At 37.5% G+C, this 14,484-nt stretch overlaps 1 protein-coding gene across 1 annotated transcript in view; it reads right to left on the bottom strand.

The window, feature by feature from the left end:
* ACAD11 (acyl-CoA dehydrogenase family member 11) overlaps window positions 1–14,484 on the bottom strand; it is a 93,722-nt gene that overhangs the window by 23,245 nt on the left and 55,993 nt on the right. The window lies entirely within an intron of this gene.

Genomic DNA, 14,484 nt, shown 5'->3' on the forward strand with positions numbered 1-14,484 from the left:
ACCAAAGATTTTGAATAATTGTGTTTTCATTGTCATTTGTTTCCATGAATTTTTAAAAATTCTTCTTTAATTTTCTGGTTGCTTTATTCATTCCTTAGTAGGATGCTCTTTAGCCTCCATGTATTTGAGTTCTTTCCAACTTTCCTCTTGTGGCTGAGTTCTAAAGCATTGTCATCTGAAAATATGCAGGGAGTGATCCCAATCTTTTGGTACTGGCTGAGACCTGAAATGTGACCCAGGATGTGATCTATTCTGGAGAATGTACCATGTGCACTACAGAAGAATGTGTACTCTTGTTGCTTTGGGATGTAATGTTCTGAATATATCTGTGATGTCCATCTGGTCCAGTGCGTCATTTAAAGCCTTTCTTTGTTGATCTTTTGCTTAGATGATCTGTCCATTTCAGTGAGGGAGGTGTGAAAGTCCCTTACTATTATTCTATTATTGTTGATGTGTTTCATTGATTTTGTTATTAATTGGTTTATATAATTGGCTGTTCCCATATTAGGGGCATAGATATTTACAATTGTTAGAACTTCTTATTGGACAGACCCTTTAAGTATGATATAGTGTCCTTTTTCATCTCTTATTTAATCTTTGCTTAAAATCTAATTTGTCAAAGGATTGCCACTCCAGCTTTCTTTTGATGTCCATTAGCATGGTAAATTGTTTTCCACCCCCTCATGTTAAATCTGGAGGTGTCTTTGGGTCTAAAATGAGTTTCTTGCAGACAGCATATCGATGGGTCTTATTTTTTTATCCATTCTGATATCCTGGGTCTTCTGATTGGCATTTAGCCCATTTACATTCAGGATAACTACTGAAAGATAAATATTTAGCGCCATTGTATTGCCTGTAAGATAACTATTTCTGTATATTGTCTCAGTTCCTTTCTGGTCTGTTACTTTTAGGCTCTCTCTATAACCAGTAAGGAGACTGATGCAGTCAACAAAAATCTCCCAACAAACAAGAGCCCAGGGCCAGACAGCTTCTCAGGGGAATTCTACCAAACATTTAAAGAAGAATTAACACCTATTCTCCTATACTGTTGAAATTGAAATGGAAGGAAAAAAAATTGAAATGGAAGGAAAACTTCCAAACTCATTTTATGAGGCCAGCATTACCTTGATCCCAAAAGCAGACAAAGACCCCATCAGAAAGAATTACAGACCAATATCCCTGATGAACACAGATGCAAAAATTCTCACCAAAATACTAGCCAATAGTATCCAACAGTACATTAAGAGGATTATACAACACGACCAAGTGTGATTTATTCCAGAGCTGCAAGGTTGGTTCAACATCCACAAATCAATGTGGTATAATACATTAGTAAAAGAAAGAATAAGAACCATATGATTCTCTCAATAGATGCTGAAAAAGCATCTAACAAATTACAATATCCTTTCTTTTTTTTTTTATTTGACAGAGAGAAATCACAAGTAGATGGAGAGGCAGGCAGAGAGAGAGGGAAGCAGGCTCCCTGCTGAGCAGAGACCCCGATGCGGGACTCAATCCCAGGACCCCGAGATCATGACCTGAGCCGAAGGCAGGGGCCCAACCCACTGAGCCACTCAGGCGCCCTACAATATCCTTTCTTGATCAAAACTCTTCAAAGTGTTTTGAAGGGAGAGGGTTTTGAAGGGAAAGGGATAGAGGATCCATATCTCAATATCATAAAAGCCATCTATGAAAAACACACAGTGGATATCATTCCCAATGGGGAAAAACTGAGAGCTCTTTCCCTAAGTTAGGAAAACACAAGGGATGTCCACTATCACCACTGCTGTTCAACAGAGTACCAGAAGTCCTAGCCTCAGCAATTGGACAACAAAAAGAAATAAAAGGCATCCAAATTGGCAAAGAAGTCAAACTCTCACTCTTTGCAGATGATATGATACTTTATGTGGAAAATCCAAAAGACTCTATTCCAAAACTGCTAGAACGCAAACAGGAATTAATTCACAGAAATCAGTTGCATTTCCATAAGACAGAAGACAGAGAAGTTAAGGAGTCAATCCCATTTCAAATTGCACCCAAAACCATAAGATACCTAGGCAAAATAACCAAGGAGGCAAAGAATCTATACTCAAAAAACTATAAACTACTCATGAAAGAAACTGAGGAAGACACAAAGAAATAGAAAAATGTTCCATTTCATGGATTGGAAAAACAAATATTGTGAAAATGCCTATGCTACCTAAAGCAATCTACACATTTAATGCAATCCCTATCAAAATACCGTCAACTTTTTTCAAAGAAATGGAACAAATAATCCTAAAATTAATATAGAATCAGAAAAGACCCCAGATAGGGGAATATTAAAAAAGAAAACCAAAGTTGGCGGCATCACAATTCCAGACTTCAAGATCTATTACATAGACTTTAAGCTCTGTAATCATCAAGACAATATGGTACTGGCACAAAAACAGAACACAGATTGATAGAACCAAAGAGAGAGCCCAGAAATGGATGCTCAACTCTATGGGCAACTAATCTTTGACAAAGCAGGAAAGAATATCCAACAGAAAAAAGACAGTCTCTTCAACAAATGGTGTTAAGAAAATTGGACAGCCAAGTGCAGAAGAATGGAACTGGACCATTTCCTTACACCACACACAAAACAGGCTCAAAAAATGGATGAAAGACCTCAAAGTGAGAGAGGAATCCATCAAAATCCTTGATGAGAACACAGGCAGCAACCTCTTCAACCTCAACTGCAGCAACTTCTTCCTAGAAACATCGACCAAAGGCAAGAGAAGCAAAGGCAAAAGTGAACTATTGGGACTTCATCAAGGTAAAAAGCTTTTGCACAGCAAAGGAAAACAGCCAACAAAACCAAAAGACAATGGACAGAATGGGAGAAGATATTTGCAAATGACATATGAGATATTTGGGCTAGTATCCAAAATCTATAAAGAACTTAACAAACTCAATACCCAAAGAGCAAATAATCCAATCAAGAAATGGGCAGAAGACATGAGCAGTAGGCAGAGAGACAGGCAGAGAGAAAGAGGAGGAGGAAGCAGGCTTCCTGCTGAGCAGAGAGCCCGATGCGGGACTCGATCCCAGGACCCTGAGATCCCAGGACCCTGACCTGAGCCGAAGGCAGCAGCTTAACCCACTGAGCCACCCAGGCGCCCCTGAATAAAGTTATTTTAAAGCTTGGGGTCTGTAGCTTGATAACTAGCTTCCTATCAGTGACTCTAAACTGAATCCCAGGCCTCCTCCACCAAAAGTTTCTTTATATAATTTCCACCTAGGAAGGAAACATGGCTGGGAAAGAGATCTGTGAAAAACTCCATTTACCCTTGCTTTTCTCTTAAGTATGCTCAGAAAACCAAGAATCTGTACTACTTGAAGAGAACCTGCAGCATTAAAGAAAAATGACTGACCAAAATAAATAAACTGTAAAACTGACCATAGAGGAACAAAATAAAACAAGAAACAGAGAGAATCTAAACAAAACAAAACAAATGAGTTAAACCAAACAAAGAAATTCTAGTTGGTATAATTTGAGAGATTCAAATGTATTACAGCCATAAAACCAGAAAAGGATGTTGTGAAACAGGAACAACCAAAGAACAAGAAAATAAAAACTCTTAGAGCTTAACATATGACTGCTAAAGCATAAAGTTCAGTAGAAGCACTAAAAATCAATTCAAGAAAATTTCCCACAGGCAGAGGAAGAAGTCAGAGACCAGAAGTACGAAAGCAAAGAGAAGAGACACTTGAAGCAAAAATATAAAATCTAAGATCACAGTAAAAGAGGTCTAAAAAAAGAGAAAATAGTCCAAAAAAAGAAGAGAAAAATAAAGGGAAGAACTTATCCCTGAAACTTGAAAATTCTCTAAAACAAAACAAAACGTCTTCAGATTAAAAGGGCCATTGACTGGCAAGAAGAATCCATCTCTAGGCATTTCAAAACATCAACTATAAAGAGAAAATCCTAAAGGGTTTCAAAAAGAAAAACAAAAAACAAAAAACAAATAACAAGCCACCTCTAAAGGAATGAGGATTAGACTTGCATCAGATTTCTCATCAGCAACAAGGGCTGCTAGATAAAAGAGTTCAATCTAGAATTCTAGGGAGCCTGGGTAGCGTAGTGGGTTAAAGCCTCTGCCTTCGGCTTGGGTCATGATCTCAGGGCCCTGGGATCAAGCTCCATATCCGGCTCTGTGCTCTGCAAGGAGTCAGCTTCCCCCTCTCACTCTCTGCCTGCCTCTGCCTACTTGTGATCTCTGCCTGTCAAATAAATAAAATCTTAAAAAAAAAAAATGTTTAAAAAAAATCTAGAATTCTATACCCATCCACATACAAATCTCTGTCATGGCAAAATAAATATCTACCTATTCAGACACACACGATCTCAGATTTTATTTTAATTTAATTTAAAATTTATAATTTATAAATATATTATAATTTTTAATTTATAAATTTATTTAATTTTAATTTTATTTATTTTAATTTTATTTATTTAAGCATTTTTTCTTAAAAAGAATACACTCAAGCAAATAAGGAAGTAAAAAAAAAAAAAAAAAGGTCATAGAGTGCAAAAGATGAACAATCCCAGGAAAGTAATATGTAAAAATTCCAGGATAACTGTACTGAAATATGCCTAAAAGATAATCAGTCCAGACTGGAATAGGCAGTCTCCAGAAAAGGGAAAATTCAGTAGAATTACGGGTACAATATAAACATACATGTGTGTATGTTTAAGGGGGAAGATATATAATATAAAACAGGTAAATAATGCAGTGAAAGAAAAATGGTAACTAGAGATTCCAGGAAAATAATTTTTTAAATATACAAATGAACCATGATGCCATATTTTACTTGGTTTTATATTTGGCTCTTCATTTGGTGAGTAATTTTGAATTTTGTTTTGAAGACTCTAGATTCTATTATAATCCCTTCAAAGCATGTTGATGTTTTTGTCTTATTAGGCTCTTAGGCAGAGTCAAACCGCAGAGTCTGTCTCAGTTTAGGTGGGGTGAGAGATCAAATTTTAGTTTATTCTTTTTATTTAGCTGCAGGTGCTTTGAGTCGACTACATGATTTTGATTCAGGGCTCAGCAGAGACTTGGGCAAAGTTTACAGGTGAAACCTGGAGCTCTCCTTTTATCGTTCTCTACCTTCCTGTAATACCCAAACTACAACCTCATTTTTGAGCAGTGATGGCGGCTCTAGGCACTGTCTTCTAGTTGCTTAGAACACAAAGATCCAAGTTTTCTAGAGAAGCTTCAGCTTTCTCAAACCACACTGTGTCCTCAAGCCAAAGTCTAAAAATGAAAAACTTCTCTTTTGCTTTCTCATCTTCCAAATTTTGACTCTGCTACAAAATCAGCCTGCTTTGGGTCACTCCCTAGCATCAAGTAGTTGTTTGTTTTGTTTTGTTTGTAGCTTTTTAGTTGTTATCTATGAGGTCGATCTTAGGTGGTAACTCCACTGCACAAGAAATGAAATTCCCTTAGAGTTTTGGCCTTTAAACTTTGCCAAAACCAAGTTTTTGCACAACCAGTATGGCAGTTTCTTATATATTCACACACCTATCATTAGTTTCGGCTAATGTTTTAGAAATGCAATGATCACCTCAAAACATGATCATACAAAAAGCAGAATTAGAAATCTTAGCTCTAAAACTTTAAAACCAATAAAACCGAGAGTTTAAAATTCTAATCCCCTCTGTCCTATATTGTGAGTTATACATGTAAAGTAAAAATGTATTTAAGATTAAAATATAATTGTTTTAAAACGATTTTGGTTCTGGGGCACCTGGGTGGCTCAGTGGATTAAGCCTCTCCCTTCGGCTCAGGTCATGATCTCAGGGTTCTGGGATCATGGACCCCGCATCTGGTTCTCTGCTCAGTGGGGAGCCTGCTTCCTCCTCTTTCTCTGCCTGCCTCTCTGCCTACTTGTGATCTCTCTCTCTCTGTGTCAAGTGGATAAATAAAATCTTTAAAAAAACAAAAAACGAAAAAAGCAATTTGGGTTCTTTCAAATTTAATGGAATCTACTTTCAATCAGTTCTGACTGGACTCTTTAAAATAAGGATGTTTCAGGAGCTACATTTGCCAAATTTTAATGAGAAAAGATCCTACCATTCACATATTTCAAAATTAAGTTTTAAAAAGTCTCAGATTAGGGCGCCTGGGTGGCTCAGTGGGTTAAGCCGCTGCCTTCGGCTCAGGTCATGATCTCAGGGTCCTGGGATCGAGTCCCATATCGGACTCTCTGCTCAGCAGGGAGCCTGCTTCCCTTTCTCTCTCTCTCTGCCTGCCTCTCCGTCTACTTGTGATTTCTGTCAAATAAATAAATAAAATCTTTAAAAAAATAAATAAATAAAAATAAAAAAAAAATAAAAAGTCTCAGATTATACCATCAGTGTGAATCCACTTAACTATCCTTGCTTGTTGAATCATATTTGAATTTCCAAATTGTGTATCACTGTTTTATAAGAGTGTGTCCTGATTTTTATAGGTCCTAATATATAAAAAACTGAATTCCACTAATCTGAGGATCAACCTGAAGAACATTAGGATTATTTAAATAACAGATTATCCATACTGAATTATGGATCTTAACTGCAACTTCTTCTTTTTTTTTTTTTTTTTTTTTTTAAGATTGTATTTACTTATTTGACAGAGAGAGAGATCACAAGTAGGCAGAGAGGCAGGCAGAGGGGGAGGAGGAAGCAGGCTCCCCTGCCAAGCAGAGAGCCCAATGCAGGGCTTGATCCCAGGACCCTGAGATCATGACCTGGGCTGAATGCAGAGGCTTAACCCACTGAGACACCCAGGCACCCCTTAACTGAAATTTCTTATCTGAAAATGCTGGGCTGGGGATTTTTTTTTTTTTTTTTTTTTTTTTTTTAATATCCTTGACTGGTCCTGGCTGTGCAATAATATGCAATTGTGCTTTGATTCTTAGAAATTAGAGAAAAAAATTTTTTTCCAGAGATGCTCCCTTTTAAATTTTCAAGTGAGTATTTTTCTAGTTAGAGTTTTTGAAGTTTTAGTTGTAGGAAGCCTTGAGGCCCACAGGCTAATAAAAGGGTCAGGTCATTTGCTGTATATAATCTACATTGTTTCCATAGTGAGAGTACTTCAAAAATCAGATTAGGACACAATGACACAATTTGGGGTTTATTCGCACTAGAGATCTTTTCTTTCTCTACTTTCTATCCTGGTAATCAAGGACATTTTTGATAAATCTTTTAAGGTTCTGTGGATTTTAAACTTAGATGACCAGTAGCTAAATCTTTCAAAAGCAAAATCTTTTCTATAATTCCCTAAACCTAGCTGAAAGCCCTCTTTTTCTAACACCCAGAATATATTTTTCTCTAGTATTTTCCAATAGCACTTCCTGTCTTGTTCTTCATGAAAAATTGTGCCACAGTTTTAAGTAAGTGCTTAATAGATTCCAGAGATTAGGTAAATTTTGAAGAAAGTCAAGAAACAAGGCAAATAATTTTTTGATTCTGCCTCATTCAATCTAATATGGAAAACAATTCAGATTTTAAAAAATAAAACTTCTAAACTGGCTCTTCTTTGGGGGGGGGTCATTAAGTAGAGGAAATAAGGGGAGTGGATAGGTTGTAAATTTTAAGATACTTTGATTTAACCTTGATGTGTCAGAAAATGGGAAAGACCCCTCACAAATATATCATCTCAACTTAGCCACAAGCAGAATTTGGCAGGTGCAGCAGCTGAAACACATCCTTCTTCTAAATAGAGCTTTTGCTCTTTTTTATGATTACGACCTTGGACCTTGAGATCAAGACCTGAGCTGAGATAAGATTTGGACGCTTAACCGACTGAACCATCCAGGAGACCCTCTTTTTTATTACTTTAGTTAACGAACAGGATACCAGACATTGTGGATGAAATATATTAGAGGAAATCCGAATAGGCCAGGAAACATTTAAATATATCTGTTGTGTCACAGGCTTCCATGAATGAAAATAGATGGCACATGTAAAATAATTGTTTTTAATTTAGACTCTGATATTTCAAGGCTGTTCAAGTGCCAAAATCAGGCTGAAAATCACATCTCCCTGATATTTGCTGGTCAGTTTTAATTTTTTAGGCTCTTACAAACCATATGGTTATCAAACAAAATCATTCTTTAACTCAAGGAAAAATGTCAGGGAAAAACATGACCATTGGGATTGAGTCCTGCATCATCGGGCTCCTTGCTCAGTGGGGAGACTGCTTCTCCCTTTGCCTGCTGCTCCCCCTGCTTGTGTTCTCTCTCTCTCCCTAACAAATAAATAAATAAATAAAGTTTGTTTTAAAAAATGTTTATCTACAATCCTACAGTTAAGAAAAAACTTCATGGGATGCCTGGGTGGCTCAGTTGGTTAAGCAGCTGCCTTCGGCTCAGGTCATGATCCCAGCATCCTGGGATCGAGTTCCACATCGGGCTCCTTGTTCGGCAGGGAGCCTGCTTCTCCCTCTGCCTCTGCCTGCCATTCTGTCTGCCTGTGCTTGCTCTCTCCCCCACCCTCTCTCTCTGATAAATAAATAAAATCTTTAAAAAAAAAAAAAGAAAAAGAAAAAGAAAAAACTTCATTAGGGAAGCCTGGGTGGCTTATTTGGTTAAGCATCTGCCTTTGGCTCAGGACATGATCCCAGTGTCCTGGGATTGAGCTTCACACTGGGCTCCTGGGAGCCTGCTTCTCCCTCTCCCTCTGCCTCCTGATCCCCTTGCTTGTGCTGTATCAAAGAATAAATAAAATCTTTCAAAAAAAAGAAAGGAAAAAAATCCAATATAGTGTGCTCTCTTGGAATATGTGTTATTTTTAATGGGGGGGAAGCACCCTTTGAAATTCACTTATTCTACCTCCAGAAAGGTTTTACACAGTAATTATGCAATCAGTGTTAAATGCTGGACTACTTCTGTCATTGTTACAGAATGCAGTTGGATCAAAATCAATTCCAAATAGATCAGAGTTGAAATTATTAAAAATTTAAATAATCGAGCCATAAAAAGCTAGAAGAAAAAATAGTATTTATGAAATCTCTGTCTGAATGGGGAAAAAATTTTAAACCTTAAAAATGATAAATGAAATCAAAAGAAAGACATTAATTGTGCCGTCTACATAAAACTACTGTACATTAAAAAGAAAAAAAGCCAATCAGGGGAAAATATTTCATACATGGCCAGGAAGAAGAGGGGAAGAGTACTGAATCTGCTACAAGTCATTTAGAAAGCAAAGCTAGTCAAATAACTCATTCTATTGGCAAAGTTCCATGGAGACAGACACTTTCATTACTGATGGGTGTACAAAGTAATATCCCTAGATAGTATAACTTGGCAATATCCATCAAAATTACAGATTCAATTACTCTTTGATCCATCAAACCTACTTCTGGGACTTACCCTACAGATATAGTTGTTCCTGAATGCAAAGACAGGTGCACAGGATTATTCACTGCAGTAGTATTTTTTTGTATTTGCAAAGAATTAGACATTAACCAATATCCATCAATAGAAGACTATTTAAATATACTGTGCTGTGTCCATACAATGGAACCCAACCAAAAAGACTAAGAAACTCTTCTATGCACTTACCTGGAAGAACTCTACAACTATCCTATACTGTGAATGGTAAGAACACTACCTTTTGTGTAAGAAATTAAGTCCAGTTTCCCACATTATCTACAAAGATGCTTTCTATAACATCATTTGTAATAGCAAAACACTAGAAACACTCTGCAAGTCCTATAATAGTTGAGTGGGAAGACAAATTATGATCTATACAACAAAATATTATTTAGCTACAAAAATGATATTTATAGGGATGCATGCATGGCTCAGTTGGTTAAATGGCTGCCTTTGGCTCAGGTTGTGATCTCAGGGTCCTGGCATTGAGCCCCACATCGGGCTCCCTCCCCAGTGGGGAGTCTGCTTCTCCCTCTCCATCTGCCCCTCCCCACCAGCTCATGCTCTCTCTCACTCTCTCTCTCTCAAATAAATAAATAAAATCTTCAAAAAAACGACATTTATAGTGAACCTGGAGTAACAGAAAATGTTAAGTAAAAAACTCACATACAATATTAATATGTAATATGCACACTAAAGAGAAGTCATGAGATTATCTAAATGTTCAATGCATATCTCAATATCAATTTTCAATATAAATTATGTTGAAAATATAACATTATATTTTCAATGATAATTCAGTATATAGTTTAGTCAGATTGCTTTCCCAAACATCTGTCACTGAGCAAAATGGTACTTCAAGAGGAAGGCTAAGAAATGGGTGTGGAGAGAGAGATTCTTCAGGAATGAGGGATACTGGTATGTTAAGGCATTTCATGGAGAGAGTTAATGGTGAGCAGCTAGTTGCAATCATAAAGATTCTGTTCTTAGGGATATGAGAAATAGGAGACAAGTACCAAAAATGGGGGAGGGGCAAGAAAGAAACAACTTAGCACTTTGGTAAGTTGCTTAGGGTAAATGATGCTTTTCCCTAATCTCCAAGCTATATGATTGCCTTTCCTATCTTGTCAAGACTCCCCTATCAACACCACCTCTTCTAGTTCTGTCTGGGAGAAGGAAAATACAGGAAAAGGCCAGGCAATAAACTAGTTTCACCTTACTGCATGTGGTATATACGACCAAAAGAGGTTTGATCTTTTATCTGTTATGCCTGGGTATGTGTGTGAATTAGCAAAAAAATGATGTGTGATTTTTGAAAGATATAAAGATTATAGCATTATAACTGATCATAATCCTATTTACAAGAAAGCATGTGATTGTTGGGGAGTATAAAATAAAGGAAAAGAATACTTTTAAATACATTTTAAAATTACCAGGATTCAAAGGGTGCCTGGGTGGCTCAGTCATTAAGTGTCTGCCTTCGGCTCAGGTCATGATTCCAGGGTCCTGGGGTCAAGCCCTGCATCAGCCTCCCTGCTCAGTGGGAACCCTCTCCCTCTGCCTGCCCCTCTGCCTGCCACTCTGCTTGCTTGTGCCCTCTATCTCCATCAAATAAATAAATAAAATCTTAAAAAAAAAATTCCAGCTTCACTGCTAAACTTGTAAGTCTGTGGAGGATAAGTTAAACTTTGATTGACTGAATCATTCACTCATTCATTCATGTATTTAATTATTATTCAGTAAACTGGTACCATAAGTAAGGCACACAGCTAAATGTTGAGGACATAGCAGGACACATGATTGCTATGGAAGATAAAAAATTTTACTAAGTACTAATAACAAAATGAGATAGTACTATAGGAGTAAAATGTATACACATCTGATCTAATCTAAAAGGGTTAAGGAAGGCTTCCTGAATTAAGTAACATTAAGGTTAGACCTGAATCTGAATCCTAAATAGAAGTAGCTAAAGTGGAGGGGGGGAGGAGTATCTAGATAGGAGTAATAGCACTGAACAAAGGCTCACAAGTCAGTATTGCATCTACATATAATATAGATAAATTGAAGAGATTATATGATTGTTAACTATGGAGGCTGCTGTTATAGATGAGTCATAAAAGAAGCATAGTATCAAGGGGAAGTAAAATGGATCAATAATCACAAGGGAAAGTAGGATTATTTATTAATTGAAAATACTGACTATTTGCCAGGCACTATTCTAGGCACTTCGGATATATCATTGAAGAAAGGAAATAAAAGCCCTTGCCCTGATGAAGCTTATATTCTAATACAGGGCAAGAGATAACAGCAAACATAATACATATTATATAGTAAATCAGCAGAGAATCAGTACAATGGTTAAGCTAGATTGGAGTATAGGTGGGTGAGGGGTATTTTAAATAGAGTAATTAGGGATTGCCTCAGTGAGGAGGTGATGGTGAATGGACAAAGCCTTGAGAGATGAGGGAGTACGGTTTGCAAATATTGAGAGGAAACACATTCCAGACAAGCAGAAAAGCCAATACAAAAGTCCTAAGAAGGAATGTGACTGGTACATTCCAAGGCAGAAAGAAAGTTGGTGTAGCAGACCAAACAAGCAAAGCATAAAGTAGTAGGAAAAAAGGTCAGAGAGGCAATGAGGGATGGAGGCAGAACTTGCAGGATTTTGTAGGCCTGTCTGAGAATTTAGGGGAAGGTTGCCTGTTCACATCATACTGCTCTAGTATATATAAGATCAAGAACAAGAGGTAAGAGAGGAGGCTGGGAAAAATGGCAGAGTAGGGGCACCATTGTTCCATGTTTACAACTAGATTTCAATCACCTGAGTAAATATACCTGAGAGCTATCTGAAGAGAGGCAGAACAAACTCCACAACTAAATGCAGAAAAGAAGCCACATGGAAGAATTTAGGAAGAATAGAAAATGCAGTTGGGAGCTCTCTGCAGGAAAGAGGGAATTGTGGGTGCAGAGAAGAGAAAGGAACATGGAGCCCACATGGGGAAAACGAATCCCCATAATATCTGGCCTGGAGGGGCTGAATTCCATGAGTTTGTACAACCAGTGAGACTTGGAGCCTAGAACTTTAGAAGTCAGTTGACTCAGCATTGGGCAAATGGGTAGAGGAATGATAGCTGGGCCCCCCACCCTTAAAGAGACAAGGGCTGGCCGAGAGGCAACATAGAAGCAACAGTTTGCACAATGAGAGGGAGCTCTGTGTATACGACTTTGGTGTGTGTTGAGGACTTCTCTGGGAATGAAGGAGTTGGTAGGTGCCATTTTCCTCCCCTCCCTGCAAACACAGAGCCATTTGTGGGAGATGGTGCTACATAGATACTTGCTGCCTAAGCTGCTAGCAATGCAACCACCCATAAGTTCTCCTGGAACACTTGCCCAGTCCAAGGCTGCTGGCTTCAGCCCCGGCTTCAGCACAGATTTTGTTAATGCCTCCGCACTTCAGGATGTCCAGTCTAGGACTAGCAGCTCAGAACAAACCTGCTAACCCCACTGTCCTGCCTCTAAGCCCTTCTGCAGTCATGTGCCCTCAGAACGAGCCTTCGTGGGTCTCACTAACATCACAGAGAGCAAGTGCAGCCCACAACAGGCAGAGATTCAGGGTAGATGTCTAGACTGAAAGGAAAAGTGACTCGGACACAATAGTAGCATGCAAGTGACACACACAGGTGAAGTATTATAACTGATTCTGATAAACAGCAGACACTGCACTGAGGGCACTACAGTAGCTCTTCTTCATAAAGCCACTACTTTCAAGAGCGGCCGATATAGCTAACTTTCCTAGCACAGAGAGACAGACAGTGAGGTAGAAAAATAAGGAGACAGAAAAACACATCCCAAATGAAAGAATAAGATAAAATCTTAGCAAGAGATCTAAGTGAAATAGAAATAAGTAATGGGCTTGATAAAGAATTTAAAGTAATAATCACAAAGATACAGGACTTCAGAAATAGGTGGAGAACATTAGTGAGATCCTTGACAAAGAGATAAAAACTAACATATCAGAAATGAAAAACTCAATAAAGAAATTTAAAAAATAATAGGTGAAATAAATAGTAGGTTATAAGAAGCAGAAAAGGTATCAGTAACCTGGAGGACAGAGTAATGGAAAGCAATCAAACTGAAAAGGTGAGAGACAAACAAATACTGTATAATGAGAATAGACATAGAGAATTCAGTGACTCCATCAAGCATAATAATATTCACATTATAGGGATCCCAGAAAAGAGAGAAAGGGAGGCAGAAATGTACTTGAAGAAATAAGAGCTGAAGACTTCCTGAATCTAGAAAGGGAAACACAGATCCAGATTCAGGAGCCACAAAGATTCTCCCAACAAATTCATCCCAAGGAGGTCCATACCAAGACATACAGTAATTAAAATTGCAAAAAACAAAAACAGTGATAAGGAATGTTACAGTTTGCAAGCGGAAAGATGAGTGTTAAATACAAAGAAAACCTTATAAGTCTAGCAGCTCATTATTCAGCAGTAACTTTCCAGTCCAGAAGAGAGTGGCATGATGTATTCAAAGTGCTAAAAGGGAATAATCTGCAGCCAAAAGTACTCTATCCAGCAAGGTTATCATTCAGAATAGAAGGGGAGATAAAGAATTTCTGAGACAAACAAAAGTTAAAAGAATTCATGACCACTAAACCACTCCTATGAGGATGTTAAGGGGGACTCTGTGAATGGAAAACAAAAACCATAAGTAAGAGTAAAACAAACAAACAAACAAAAACCAGGAAGCACAAATTTTTTAAAAAGTGTATCTGTAAAAATCAGTCAAGAGAAGCACAAAATAAAAGAATGTAAAGTATGATACCAAATATCTCAAAGGTGGAGGGGAGAGGAGTAAAGGATGAGTTCAAAATTAAAGCAACCATCAGTTTAGTATAGACTACTATAAGCAAAAGATGTTATATATAAACCTAATGGTAACACAAATTAAAAAATAGTAATAGATATGCAAAAAATGAAAAGTAAGGAATCCAAGTATATCACCAAAGAAAACCAGCAAACCATGAAAGAGCAAGAGAAGAAAGGTCAGAGAAAAACTGCAAAAACAGTGACAAAACAAGTAACAAAA

This window comes from Mustela nigripes, chromosome 2 (assembly GCF_022355385.1).
Source record: "Mustela nigripes isolate SB6536 chromosome 2, MUSNIG.SB6536, whole genome shotgun sequence".
NCBI lineage: Eukaryota > Metazoa > Chordata > Mammalia > Carnivora > Mustelidae > Mustela > Mustela nigripes.